This window comes from Dromaius novaehollandiae, chromosome 4 (genome assembly GCF_036370855.1).
Source record: "Dromaius novaehollandiae isolate bDroNov1 chromosome 4, bDroNov1.hap1, whole genome shotgun sequence".
Lineage (NCBI taxonomy): Eukaryota > Metazoa > Chordata > Aves > Casuariiformes > Dromaiidae > Dromaius > Dromaius novaehollandiae.
In genome coordinates, this window is record NC_088101.1 from 47279161 (window position 1) to 47295093 (window position 15933).

At 37.1% G+C, this 15933-nt stretch overlaps 1 protein-coding gene across 6 annotated transcripts in view; it reads left to right on the plus strand.

Annotated features, from left to right (window-relative positions):
• GALNTL6 (polypeptide N-acetylgalactosaminyltransferase like 6) overlaps window positions 1–15933 on the plus strand; it is a 512820-nt gene that overhangs the window by 104913 nt on the left and 391974 nt on the right. The window lies entirely within an intron of this gene.

Genomic DNA, 15933 nt, shown 5'->3' on the forward strand with positions numbered 1-15933 from the left:
AGATCATGTGTGGGTAGTCAAGCAGATACGAAAGATACTGAAGTAACCATACTTACCTTGGGATCCCAAGTAGACCAGTATTTCCCTGTCTTCCACAGATCACACAGCATTGTGTTATACAAGGGATATATTATATTCCAGAGTTATGCTTTCAAAAAAACAAACAAACAAACAAAAAAACCCAAAAACCCCAAATCTGAAAAAATCCCCCAAGAAGTTTGGAGTCCTGTAGTTACCGTTGTGTGAGATGAAATGATCAAGACATTTTTTTTTCAGTGCTATGGCACTTTTAAGTAAGGAATACTAATCAGACATTTTCATCATGTGGATGAGGAATAGGTCACTTGAGAATATAACATTCTCCGGTGACATGCCATTATACAACAGGGACATCTCTGAGAAATTTTTTGACATAGCAGAGTTCTTAACATGATTTGCCCAGAGCTGAAGTCAGATTTATTGTACTTGTGTGGAGCTAGTAAATCTGCAATCAACCTGTCAGTTACATCAGTAAAACTACCTTCCCCAGATGTCAGTCAGTAAATCCTTTATTGTGTTTACTGATTAAGCCACAGATTATTTCACCTCTGGCCTTCAGTTTCTGATAAAAGAACTCAAAGAGTTTGTCCCTTCTTCAAAAGAAGGACATTAAATTTAAATTATTGACAAAGTAGGAAAAAAATCTGCATGTTGTTCACATGAATTGTGCTTGATATAACTCATCTCATTGACTTCCTGTGCGAATACAGTTTAATAAAACCTGAGTGTTTGTTATCAATTTACAAATGGTTTTGTTAAAATAAATAGCAGATGTCAGCTGGAAATGTTGACATTTAAAGTAAAATGCAACCTGTTCCATTTAGAGCATGTAGGACTTACTGACTGTTCAAGAAACAGCATGAACTCTCTTGAAAGTGAGAGGAGGAACGATTGCACTTGCTGCTGTGATGTGACATATATGCTAAAAAAGAAATGAAAGTTAGATTGAAGTATACTGGCCTTTTGCTCATTTTCAACTAACTACAAACTAATTTTGTTGCATCTTGAATCAGTTATGGCAATAATGAATAGAGAAAAATAATCTGCAACAGTTAGCTATAAAACAAAAACATAGAAAAACTACTTTCAGAATACTTGCTCACAACAGTAAAATTTTCTGAGTAATGTACATTTCCCATATCACTGTGCTAGTTCCAATCAAGCTTCTATAGCTCTTCATACAATACTTCATTATAGACATGCTAAAGACTGATATTCTTGCATTTTTAACAGATCCTAAATTTTATCTTACATTCCAGTGAAGCAGCTCGCGAAAGGAGGCAATTTAATGTTTTTCAATGACAGGCAGTTAAATTAATTGGAAGATATTCTTGGGTCATTCTGGTGTTATTTTATACAAGCAAGGATATGATCTTTTACTAATTTTAAGAGGAATAATATAATAAAACATTTCAGGTAATGTAAAAAGTTAGGACGATGTACTGTATGACAGCTCCTTTTAATCTATTAGTCTTCTTCCACATTAAGAAGAAAAAGGCTTTTGTTTAAATGTATTGAGTTTGAATATTAGTAAGCAATGATAGCTAATTAGTCATGCTAGTTAATGAAGTACTAAGTTTAAAGTGAGATAAGTCTTCAGGTGCGGTTCAGTCTTTGCCAGTGACCGTTTTTGATCTTTGGTATAGTGATGAAATTGTTAAAACTCGATGGACGTGAGAATGCAAGCTGGGAAGAGACTGTTGCATTTTGCAGGTTCTCGTTCCATCTTCCTTGGCAGCAGCAGGACGAGTTCTCAGAAAGTATCTAAAATGCTCGGAGCTCAGAAGTCGATGAGAAGGAGAAGCTAGATTTGGCAAATGGTGAAGGTGTAAATCTAAGCCAACCCTGTTTAGCTTGGAATTTTTTAAGTTTAATTTTGACAAACTCAGCGGAACAGTATGAAACTAACGATATTCTTGATGTTTGAGAAGGTTGCGCTGAACGCACAGCAGAGAATTTTGATTTCCGAATTTGTTTTTTAAATAAGCGTTCATTCCATGTACAATATACTTATGTGATGATATCCCCACTTCTGAAATACATGCATAACTCTTTCAGAAAGATACAGCCGTGTGTTGTGAGTCAAGAAGGTAAGTGACACTACACAGTTTTTATTGTTTATTATAATTGGGTCCTCAAACCCGAGGCACTCCTCAGAGCCACATTTCATGGCACTTACTGGGCTAACCCTCTAGTTGCTCTCGCCAGCTCAGCTTTCTCAGGTCCCCATTGCCTGTCCCACATGTCCCCCCCCCCGCCATCAGGGATCTCCCAGGCCCTGCTGACCCTTCTTTACCTCAGGCCTGTGAGAAGTCTGCTGATTCCTGCCCATCTCTGGCACCGCCATCCAAACTGGTGTACCAGTTTTTCCCTCTTTTCCCCTTTGCTACCCATGACCACAGAGCACGTGTTGTCCTTGTGCCAAGGACACTCAATATTGCCTACAAGCTGCACAGTTTTGAGGTGGCTGTGCCCAAACTAAACTCGTAGCCATCAGCAAGTAGGGAATAAATAATGCTTAGAAAAAAATCTAGTATGCTGTTATCTCCTCTTTCGTGTCAGACTGGCATGACCTATCCACTGGATTCCTACAGTATGTAATGATTTCTAGTACATTCTTCATTTCATTTCTGTCTTTCAAGTTGTACCCTAACATTGTAGATAGTTTTGTAATAATGATACTAGATAATCCCCCAGAACAACTGTACTTAAAAATAACTTTAGGCATCTCAGTACTTCCAGCTAGTATTCATGAATATTAAGTGGCTGCACTTGTTAGCAGGGGAGACTTTAACCACTAAGTAATAAACAAAGAGATATGCAAAGACAAAATCAGGAGTAGAAGTATAATTTAGAAATTTATCATAAAGGTCAGATACTGTCTTTATGCTGAAGATTTAAATGAAAGGTCAATCCTTTAAGATTCTCTTTGGCTCATCAGAAATGCTGTTAAATGTCAGGACTTTACTAAGGTGCATACTAAGTTTGATTCCAAGATTTTGGTGTCTCAGTCTTCATTCAGTCCTGTTCTTTTCCCCAAAATTACAGAAGACAGGCCATCATTTTAAGGCTTCCAACAGTATATTCTGGGAATTTTGGAGGGGGGAATGAGTCAAAGGGAAGTTGATGCGATAGCTGTGCCCTCTGCACAGTGTATCAGGTGTCTCTGATATCTATATGAATTTGAAAATTATCTGTTATGATATAACAAGTCAGTAATGTTTTGTCATATACTTAATGCAAAAGTGAGTAGTAAATTTAATTAAACAATTTGCTTCGTTTTATACGCATTAGTACAAATTTATTGATTGTCGATTGTTTAGTTCCATGCAGATGATTACAATTTGTATATTTTATGAAAAAGTATCTGCACCTTTAGAAGAAAGCAGAAAGACCAGGGGTAGGCATCTTATCTGCTCCCATTCATATGAATCCCTTGTATAGATTATACCTCCTGGTTATTTGCCTAGTCTCTGTTTCCGTAAGCTCAGTTGTTAAATGTGACTTTGCATCAACATTGACACAGACAAATGTTTAAAACCTTGAATTAATTAAGGAAGGAGGAGTATATGGCAAGGTCAGGGATGTACAGAGGGGAGTATGCTGAAGAGTATAACTGGAGCTGAGAGTGGATGGAAACAGTCCTTTAAAATAAAAGATTTAGCAGCAACTGAGACTGTGATATGGGATTAATACAGAGGAGAGGAGCTTAGCAAGGGAACGTAGCAAAGACTGCGGTTGTGTGAGTGCTGTAAGTTTCCTGCACAGGCAAAGCACAACAGAGGAAAAAATGTGTATAACCATACAAATAACTTACCTGATGATCTATATATTTCTCAAACCTGAAAAGTACTCTCAGCAAAAAAAGTGTTTGATCATAAAATTCCTTATAGGTTAGAAAATACGCTTGCAGTATAATTGTTTTTAAAAAAATAAAGACCCCACAAAATACGTAATCTTTCTTTCCTTTTCTTTTTACTTTTATTGTCACTATTTTTTTCTTATTTTTATGATGCTGGGATTTGTATGTGTGAAATGCAAGCTTATTATCAGGGAAAAATAAGCCGTGTGGAACATCATAGGGGACCCCTAACTGGTTCCTGTACCTGCACAGAGCAGAGCTAGCTCTAGTTGCTATCTCCGTACACCATCCGCGCAGTGCAGCATGGAAGCCCATGCAGAAATGGGGTGAGTCTTCTTTGAAGGTGCCTGTGGACCCCATTGGCTCTAGAGGAGGCTAAAGCAACTTAAACAAAAGCCTACTTTTAGAGGTCCTGGGAGAGGAACCCCATCATGAGGTTCCTGTTTGGTTCATTTTTGTTCTAACCAGTTTTCCCTTAGTAACTGAAATAGAAAGTCATCTTAGAGCAACATGTAAGACAAATTAGATTTCCATTGTACCTAAAATCAGTAATATAGCTTTTGCCTGATTGTAAAATCCTTACTAGAGCCAGTGCTTCTCAGCAACGCTACACTAAGCTTAACCATGGGAGAGGGTACCTACCTTCTTTTCCTTCTACGCACTGTCACTGCTTAATTGACTGACCCATCAACTGCTGTGCTCCCATTGCTGTGTCCCCTGCAGCTCTCTATTGATTTTTCTGGTAAAAAAGTTCACTGAGACAGCTGCACTTGGATCTAGTTTTTTCTGTTGCACTAGGCTTTCTATTAGTTTAAACAGGCTAGTCTGTGGTCTTCTCTCATAATGGATATATGGTGTAGAAGTATATTAAACAATCATGGTACCCTAGAGCACTCATCAAATTTGAAATACAATAAACATTTATTATACCAGCAATAGGAAACTGCACACCGCTGGCTAAATAACAAATGTGTCAAAAAGATGCATTAGTGGGATATTACTTAACTTTTTTTCTTATCCTTTTACCTGGAAGAAAAACCAAACAAATATAGGTTAGGAAAGTAGATGAAATGGAGAACGAATTGGTGTATGAATTATGTGGAAAGCTCGATTCAGATTCCATAAGAATAAATTTTTAGAAATTGATTTTATAATCAACTGATTTTATAATCAAAAATGAAACTATATTTTTGTATAGAGAGCGAGGTAGTAAAAATTAGCGGAAGTCTGTGCTCTGTGACTTCAGAAGCAGATCTTCATTAATGTCTAAATTCCTTGGTAAAGGAAGTTCTACACAGTATTTCCTTTCTTTTTGTCAGAATGAATAATATATTTTCAGAAATTAATAAAAAAAGTTAGTTATATTTTAGTTTTATTAATGAAGTTATTCCACTCCCTTCAGCTCTCTGGGGAGTGGAAAGGCACAGGTGTCCAACTCTGCAAGTATTCCCTGCTTGCACGTGCCTGGCACCAATGCTCCTCGAAATCAAGGAGGCGTTCAGATTTAGCCGCATCTAGCTTGCACCTGGGAAAGACTTTCTTCCTCACCAAGCGAGGTGTCCAGATTTCCCAGATTCTTAGCCTTCATCTGACTCTCTCTGGGGCCACAGAAAACCTCCGTTTACCGTCTCATAGCCACTTAACTCTCATCGGGATGGGGGCGCGCGATCTCCCAATCGAGCACTCCAGTGCAAAATCAGCGGTACCCCTAGGCTTTAGGTCAGTGCGCGCAGGGGCAGGAAAGCTGCTGACAGAGCGCAACTCAGTTTAAATTGCATCAGGACACAGGTAGGTTCAGCCGAGAGAGTAGGAGGGAATACAGCACGAACTTCACTCGGACTATCCGACGTGGAGATCAGCCTTGGAAGACATGAAGGTGGCAGCCAGTTGTAAGCTCTGTGGTGCACAGACCCCCTCAAGCACATAGCTGCCTCCACAGAAAGTTCTCCTTTGAGGTCTCCAAAGCGTGTTAACTAAGCCTCTGACAATACGTTATGTTACTAAGTGCTTAGAGCCTCTGCGTGTGTGGTTAACCTGGGGTATTCAGGGGAATCAAATACCAGTTCACTGGCAGAATGAAATTTGGATTTTCAGACACTGCCGGTGCCTGAGTTACCAGTCCTGGGAGTAATGGTCAGCTCGTTCTCCCTGACCATGCTGCAGGTGGGTTCCCGTTGTGCTCTCCTACACCCTCACTGCTCCCCAGGTTGTGTAGTGGAGAGATCTTACCAGCTGTGGGACGCTGCAACAGGTCACCCAGTCATGGCCTGGGACAATGATGCTGCAATTAATGTTTTCTTAGGGTTCAGTATCAATGAATTTCAGCCCCATCTGATTTTCTCAAGAGTATATCACTGAATATGTTGAAGGTAAGAATGAAAATCCAGAAGTATTAGGATCACAGAAAGTAATCTTCTCTCATCCTCTCTGCTGCTGGAGGAGATAGTGCTAATCCTTCCCTCCAGCTGCTGCATAGCCAGCTGCTATCAGCTGGAAACTCAGATAAAATCTATATTTAATATAGTAACATCATATACGTAACAGTCAACCCTCGGACTGTTGCTCAGACTCTCCTGAGCCTCTTGTTTCTCTGCTGGGATTACATGTTCTTGTCTTTTAAGCAACCTCTTGGAAAACAACTAATACAGAGCAGCGTTAAACTACTTCTGTGAACTCTGCAGGCAGTAAGAGCAGGAACTTTAATGGAGCTAATACTTTAGATTTTGTTTTTAGAATTTTCTTCTGCAAATGATAGCAATTTGCAAAGTTGTTGGTTTGGTTTGCTTTTGTACCGGGTAATTTTTAAGCAATTTCTTAAGAGATTGAACTTTTTAGGCTAAGCACTGATGAGACTCTTCTTCACCTACTGAATGTTTTAATGCCAAAACCACCACTTTATTTAGTGTCTGAATTGTTGTGCAATGTGGAAAATGTAGCAAGATTGGCTAGACGTTTTTTAAATTACTGGTTCAACAAAGGAAAAAAAAGTGTTTTCTGATGTCTCAAGTGTATACTGCTCACAGCTAGAAAGCAATTCAGTGTGATAAGTGATTGTAAGTGTGAAGTGAATGTTAAAAGTGATGAAAATAACGGAAAAGTTTTGGAGCAGGTTGACTTTAAATCTGTTCTGGGTACAAGAAGTGTAATTGTAAATATTTTAATGTATTTTGCTGTAATTCTACTCTAAAAAAATAGAGAATAATTAGAGCCGAGGAGCATTCCTTTATATTCATTTCTTACTACGTACTTTTTACATTATTCTCAAGTGATAAGACAGGGAAATAGTACATCTAAAACTTGTTAATTCTTCGTACTCTAACCCCAATGTTTTTCTTGAACTGAAGACAAGGCAGGACATCCTTCCCACCTTTAAAGCCTCAAATGGTGAAAGTATCTGAGTTCTCCGTGATCTCATGGTACGCGGACAGTGAGTTATCTCTTGAACATCACCTTATTTTTGGGTCCCAGTGTGTGGTTCTGTGTTGGCTTCAAAGTAGGGAATTGTGAAAGCTCTGAAATGCAGTTGGGGCCCCAAAAGCAGTCCAGGCCTCTGCTCACTTAGCACAGGAGTCCTGCTCACTTAGCACATTTCCGACAAGGAAAGCAGAAGAAAAGTTCATTCAAAGTTCATTCATTCATTGAACTTCAAAACTGAAAGCGTCTTATGGCCCAGCCTTAGTTGGAAATAGAAAACTCCCCCTATAAGCCAATTCTAAATGAGTAAATTATTAACCATAACTGAGCTTTCTTCCAAAGACTTACAAGACATAGGCAATTTAGACCTGGATCCCCAAAGCACTAGCATTAATTGCTAATGACACCAGTGGCAATTTCTTTTGAAAATGTTCCAGACTGGATGTTAAATGACATTAAATACTTTAAAAGCTAGGAGGTCTAAATCCATATAAAAACACTTTAAATTGCACTGACAAATTACTTAATACATGAGTTTGAATTCGTTTGTATTGTACTAACATAAGATAATTAGTACAAAGGAGTTAATAAAGATGACCTGTCTTTTTATAGAAGAAAAAAGAAAAGCAGACTGGTTAAACCATCCAGCAGGGCCATGTATCCTGGGGAAAAAATGTGTCGTATTTGTCACCGATCAGAACAAATCCACCTAGTGGAAGAATAGCATCTCTGAGTTCAGAGCCTAATATGCTTAATTTACTTTCTACACTGCATGATGGTTTAGAAATTTATGTACCTATAACGTTTGTCAGTACTGTTGTAAATAATTCCCTTTTATGGCTGTCATCCACCCCCCCTTTTTTTTTAAGTTAGAACATAGCTTGGATTTATGCTCTGCTCTTTCACTATTTCCTGTGCATCTCTGGCAGCTGAGCTATTGGCTTGACCATAAGATTTAGAAGTCTGAGGAATAAAGAGGACAGTTCATCTCTCCACCCCAAATTAAAGCCTTTCCCACATTTTGATTTATTGCTTTATACCTCACTAAGTCAGTGTCGAGTGGAGGCACTGACATCTGACACTGCGGAGACGAGAACATTCACGTGTGTTATAAATACTGAACGTAAGAAATAGTGCACTCTATCCACATTCATTGCTAGGAGTTAATGCCAATATATTACTCATGCCCTTGGTCTTCCTCTCCATACCTTCATTCCCATTCCCAGAACCAAAGGTAAGCCTTGCAGCTTTTGAGCAAGTTTTAGTCTTTCATTGTTTTGAATGCTGGTCGGTTGTGTGGTGATGATAAGAAGGCAGAAAACCTGCAGTTAAAATTTGCAGAATTCATCAGACATAAAGCCCTCTTCAGAATAATCTTTTAAAAGAAGGAGAAAGAAAGGAAATTCAAAATCAAGTTCATATTCTTTATTTTAATAAAGTAATTATTACAATTGATTTTCCTTCTTAGTTTCAATGCTTTAGCAAGTCAGAAACTATTGTTTCTTGTTTAAATGTCTCTAAATAATTTAAAATCTCACATTCTGCAATGATTAGATGGAGCTATTCAGCATGTCGTTGGCTTATCTGCTACTCAAAAAAGGAGTAAAAAGACAAATTTTACCAATCTGAGGAAGGCCTAATTTCTCCCATACACAGGAAAGAGTATTCTTTCTATTCTGTTCAGTTCTCTTCTAATATTTCTGTGCACCTTTCCATCTTTGGAAGTAAGGAGCCAGAATTTTTTTTCCTTTACTTTTGAACAGGCATTGGGGCAAGCAAGTTAATTTACAGTACAAACTATGCTAGAACTATGATTTTTGCTAACTGCTGTCCCACTGTTCCAATATAAATCAGCTTTTGTCAGTATTTCTCCAATGTGATAATACTTGTTGTTCTGGCAGCTCTTGTAATGCTGTCAAAATGCTTTACTATTTTGTGTGCTTGGAGGAAGGAACTCGGGTAAAGCGGAAGAGAGGGAAAGACATTTTCTTATACTCACTTTTTTCCAGCAAAGTATGTGTTTAGCTTAATGGTGGAGAGGAACAGGCAAAGCTTATGATCCCAAAGCCTACAAAATAGGTTTAAATGCAAAAATACTCCATATGTAACGCTTTTGTCTTTAAAAAGTTATGTTTCTTGATCAAACCTATGAGGGAAAAGAGAGGCAGATAATTATTTTTAGGTTTGTAGGGTCAGCAATAGTGCTTTTGATAAGACTGATACGTTGTCATTTCTGATTTGTGAACTCAGTTATCTGATGGGTTTGTGCAGATGTCAGGTTTCACAATGAATTATATGTGAATGATACTCATACACCAAAGAAATGCATGACTTCAGCTGTATTCAGCATTTCTCACCTGCTGCTTAAACTCCATCACTGCCATAAGCTAAAATTTTATCAAAAAAGTTTTCCTTTATAAACATACACTCTATGATATCATTCTTTATCATAAAATATATGTTTAAATATAGGTATAAAAAGGGAAACAGAGGAAGATAAACTCAGTTTGCAAAAGTATATTTTCCACTTATAACTGACTCATAGCAGATTAAGGAGACCTTCCTTTTTACTTGGTTCTGTGCAGAATCAGAGATGCTGAGCTCATCAACATGATCAATCCCTTGCTACCCTTACTTTGAAGTTTCTCTGAAAACTGGGGGCAAAATTTAGTGTTGCTGATATCAAATTAGACTCTAATTAAAAAATAAAACATAAAACAAGAAATAGGTTGGTTAATTATAATTTTGAAAATGTAGAGAATGTTTACAGAGAATTGAAATCTGGATGACTAAATACAAACCTTATGTGAACATTAAGTCCTTATACATAAGATCCTATTTTTGTTAGAACTCTAAAACATTCATTCATCTAATAGTAATAGAGTTCATTGGAGATCTAACTACATGACCCTAACCACCAAAAGAACCTGACAGAAAATTCAGTCGGTTCGAAATTAAGTATCAATAAGTAAGCATCAAAAAGGATGATATTTAATAAAGCTCAAGATCTGCACTAATTGGTGAAAATTAGTTTACTCAAATGCAGGCTGGAGGACGACGGGGCAAGCAGTTCTGCACAGAGGTATTTTGGGGATTTTAGTGAATCACAAGCTGGACCCGAGTAGTGTATCACACTGTTGCAGAGAAAGGAAGACACTGTACATGGAGAACGTTCTCCAAGGCACCTCTGTACTCTTTCCTCTCTAAGTACCACTTTTAATGCTTCAGCTGGAGTACTCTGTCCAGTGCGTTGCACTTCAAGAAAGAAATGGGGGAAAAAATCCCCAAGATCATTAAGGCAGACGTCATCAGCTGAAATTTTTTTGCCTAAATATAGGAAGGTGGAGGTAGAGGCACAGTTGTGATCTTTGTATATATAATAGTTTCAAATGTTTCAAATAAGGAAATGTTTCAAAGAGGAAATCGTTCTGCAGACAGAACAATCTAACCTACTCATACATAGTAGATAAAGCAAGAAAGAATAGGCTTAAATTGTAATGAGCCTCAGGTTAAACATCAGCTACAATTTTCAGTAGCAACATGGATAACAAAGCACTGGAATTGGTGCAAATTGTGTCCCCATGGAGAATGGGAATGACGAGGAGTTGTTGTTCTGCCACAAATAAATTTCAAACAAATAATAAATTCCATTTTTTTCAGTGAGAATCTCAGTAGAATTATAGAAATACAGAAACTGACTCATGAGGTATCAGAGATCATTTTGTTCCTTTGTCTTTTCTAGCACTTTAGCCCAGATGCACAAAGAAACAACAGAACATCATCAGGAACATTTTCCTCTAGCTCCTCTCATAAATTTGTGGGATTTTTTGTTCCTATTCCCAATGTTTCTTTTTTACTGTTCTGTAATGTTGTAATTATCCATATATAAGTAATCCTCCTAGATCAAGCTTTTGGTAACTAAATTCCACTTCAGCTTGAATTAGATTTTGATTCAGAATTGTGTGTCAGAGTATCAGTGAAAAAGGAAGAAGCTGATATAGTTATTTCAAATTCCATCTCTTCTTCGGCTTTGCAAAGACTAAAGCCCAGGAATATGTTTATCAGCATTAGGGTTAGTTTTTTTGTTTGTGCTGTTTGTTGTTTTTGCATTAGATTTCTATCCCTCAGTTTATAAAGATTTTTTTAAATATTAAGAATTTTCTGATATTTAGTGACTAGCAAAGCAGCTCTGGAAGAGGACTAGGAATGGTAGCAAAACCTAGATTACTTTAAGACAATATAAATGGGACGTTTTTTAAAATGCATTCTAAAGTTTGACATTAAAAAGACTGTTTAAAAAAATAATACTTTTCAACCTCTGATACTTAAAGATCATAAAACATTTATTTCAGTATACATGATTTTTGCCCAGTAATTCTGTAGTGCTCTTGTCCTATGTCAAATTGTCTTGCCTAAGGAAGGCTGAATTTTAGTTTGTACGGCTCTCTGTTTAAAAGTTAAATCAAAACTTGAGAATTAAAAGACAATTATTACTAAGAATCTTACTTTTATAATTAAGTAGTTATATTTCTACCTGGACTTCTGAGATGTCTTCAGAAGTAATTACAATCTCTGTATTTGTTGTATTTTTCAATACTGTCTCTTATTAAAATGGGCTGAAGTTCTAGAGGCTAGGTATGATATAAATTTAATATTTCATAGCTACCATATTTCAGCACAAAGTGATTAACTCTCTAAAATCTGGCTTAGTATCATATGAAATACATTTGTCGTACGTGGACATGAAAGTATTTTTTGTAAAACCCAGTTGTGTTTCTTCCACCAGTGTGGTAGTTATTAAAAACTATAAATTTGCTAAGTTCAAGAACTACTCAAAAAGCAACATGAGAATATTCTGTAATAACTTTTCTAAGAGTGGGATATGCAGTGTCTTTGTGATTCCAGTGTTATCAATATAATCATCTCACGTTCTTTTTCCTCTGCAAAAACACTTGTCTTGGTGGCAAACTGATTTGTTATAGTGAATTTTAGATGCAACTTTGTGACCATTGGTAAATGTAACCAGAAGAAAAGCACTAAATATTACTTGCCTAGGATATTGCTTTGAAGGCCATGGCAGCTTTTCGATATTAGGAAATTTTTAGAGATTTGGTTTTGTTAGTTGTTTAAGCTCAGGGGAGGCATTTTTTGTTGTTGCTGTTTCATTGCTTGTCTTGGCTAGTACAAGAAAACATTTTTTGCATTTTATGGGGTTTTTTTTAGTTCTTTTTATCATTCTTGTACAGCCTGATGTTCTTGACAGAGTTCATAATTTGATCATCAGTTTCGTGCTGTAATGAAATAAAGCATTATGTCAGAGGATGTATGAAACATCCCATATGATGTCAATTCATTGAAAAGAATTGATGCGAGTGTTTACATTTATTTGTATATAGAACTTGTTAGTTTATTTTGTGTTAGCAAGAGCAGTTCCACAATTACTGTTACTATACTCTTCTTCATGTGCCGCCTATTGTTTTGTCATGTTGCTCTACTCAGCAAAGCCAGGAATGATCTCTGCATTTCTGGCAACTTCATGCATCTTTGGAGAGCCCTTTTTTCTTAACTGTAGCATCCTTTATAATTCTTGTATTTGTGGGTGATGGGATTAGAAGCAGAGTCTGGTTCAATGACTCCATGCCAAAGGCTTCAGATTTATTTATGATTTTCTGCAGAATACCCATTAGACTCCCTCCTTGCCTCTGTCTGGCTTTTTGTGAACGCTTTCCAAGGTGGTGATCTTCTTGCCTTTTTTAGCAAAAGACTCCATTCATTAGTCTCACTAAAAATGCTTGCTTTCATTTAGGCTTATTTCTCTTTTCATGCTTCTAAGAGCATTTCTTCATATTTCTACAGTAACTACTTTACATATACCTTTCCACTGTTCTCATTAACTCTCCATATGTATTTATAAAGAGTTATTGTACTCTTTCAACAGTGTTCTTCTTCTCTAGTGTATACTAGTGTACTCATTTCTCCTACCTTTTTCTTAAATGGCATGCCTTCTAATTTTTAATCACTTTTATTGCTCTTGCAATATAGAAGAGCTCTGTATCATTCTGTATTCTTGCTCTGACTATTCTGACTGTACAGATTAGCAGTGTAATTTTTACAGTATCTGCGCTTAGCTGTATCAATACCTCAGAAAGAAATAATTGCCCCACTGGTGCTGTCTGTATAACCTTTACTTGCACAGTCTCTAGCATATAGTGATTATTTTGTAATTCTGTTCATGTTCAGGGTGCTGTATTCTAGTTCTCATTTCTTTTCCTGCAGTATTGTTCCCTATTCAGTGTTTTATGTGGTTTATATATTCTCTCCATATATGTCTTGATAAAATCTCACTCAAATGATTTTTACGAATTTGTCCAATAATATTAAATCTTTGGTCAACATGTTAGCCACTTTTATCTTTGACTACAAATAAATATTTAGAGTATGTTTTCTGCTTCTAATTCTTGAAAATATTGTGGTTTCACTTTGTCCTTGCTTACCCCACCTCTTTCCTATTTAACAGACCACTGGTTCAAAAATACTCTAGCTTTATCGCCTTAAGGCTGTGCATCTTTGAGGCATTCTTTTGGATTGTTTTGGAAACTCAGGGATTGTCTGCTGTCCTTGCATGACACTCCTTGCATTCTGGGCTGCCGAGTGTTGCTGTCAGCGTGCCACGAGTTGTTAATTTCCGTGACTGCTTTTGATAATACGAGCAGCTTTTGAAGTCTTAGTAAGACATATGGTATGGGGTATGGATTTGAGTATGTTATAGACATCTGTTACTAGCAAAATGACTCTTATGGCCCCCAGAGAGATGTAGCATCTAGATAGATATCCTACCTCTTCACTGGAGAGAAAATACTAGTTTTCCTATACTGGACACTGACTATTTCCTCTCCCTTTCCAGGAGAGTGCTTATTCAGGATGCTGCAATGCATCAAGTCAACACCAGCTGGCCTCACGCTAGTGCTTACCGTTGAGCCCACGCTATGGTGTGCCCCTTAGTAAGGGGTTACCTGCTGAAGTCAACATATGGACTGAAGTGAAATATGTACTGAAGTGTTTTTCCTGCATGAGGCCCCAAAGACCAATGCCAAGACCAATGTCAGCACTGCTGCAGTACGTGCCATATTCCCCAAGCTGGAATGCTTCAGTGACTTCCACAGTTAAACATATTTACCTCTTGCTCCCACATCCTCCGCTTTTTGTAACAGGTATTCCTAGAGTGTTTCTTGCACTTTGGACAGTGTGGTAAAGATTCGCAGGTAGCATAAATCAAGGCATAAGCCTTGCAGATGACAGTTAAGCTTCATCAGTTTTATAGAAGATGTTTCTCTCTCTTTTTTCTATGGTAATGCCTTTCGATACTTTTATTAATATTAATTACTATCTATTACTATTAGTAGAAGTGCTTATAATAGAGGGAGAAGGAAATAATGCAGATATTGATGTAGTGCAGTAGCGAGGCAAACTAGGGTAAGTGTGTTGGCAGCCCAAAGAGGTAGAGATGTTCCAGGCAGCAGTAATTTTGTAGGCTGAATGTTTAAATTGCAGTCCTGCTTCTGCCCTGCCTGGACACTTGACACTGAATCAGCATTACCTTCTGTGTGTTCCTCCCTTCAGCTGCACTGTGAATTTGGGCTGGGTTTGGATGCGCAGAGGTGTTGCCACCTCTTTTGTATTACTCAATTTGTTCTTTAGCAACTCTTCAGTTGTGTGCAAGAGAGCTCTTGAATGTGTTGAAGAGGATCATTGGGGCTCTCTTACTAGTAATCAGTGACTTATTTCAATTGTAAATACAGTAGAAACAGAAACAGTCTTTTAACTTCTTATGGAAAAAATGGCAGACTATTAATATAAGTATGAGGTTATTTAACATCTGCAGCTATAGTATCCTCACTGAACATGACTCATGGGGGGAAGTACTAGACAAGTACACATGTTCAGCTCGTGGTCTTTTTTTTAGCGTTAGTGAGACATATGCAGGGGGTACTACAACAGTTGGTTAAACAACTGGGAAGAGCCCAATATTTCCAATCTGAAATCAGCTGCAGAGAAAACTAGTGCTTGAGGCATAGAAAACTATGAATACGGTGTAAGATTATGCTTGGATAGTTCTGTTGCAAAACCCCATGAAGTGGTGTGCAGAGGGCACAGCTGCCATCTTCTGTATGTCCTGATATACTGAATATTTTTTCTTGTACTATTAATTCACACTTATGATATTTCAAAATGAAGTATGATCTTGAAGAAGAAATGGTGCTTTGCAATATTTTAGAATGTTTAGTTTATTTTCTGAATAAAAATAAAACATTTTATTATTATATTGCATTATCAGTGCATAATTACTTTCTATTTGACTATTTTATTGACTAGGACCTTTTCTCTTGTAATTTTCTCTTTTTTTGAATGTAAGTTCCCCACAGAAGGCCCAGTTCTCCTTTAATGCTTCTATGGTATCTCATATGTTATATGAGAAAGAAAGTAAATATCATAAAAGTACATCTTCATGCTGCTTGTCTTCATCAGCTTCTGGTTGCATTTTAATTTCATAGTTTGCTAAGTATAAGGAATGTAGATTAGGAATCACAATATTCATGTTTCACATGGAGCTGATGTTT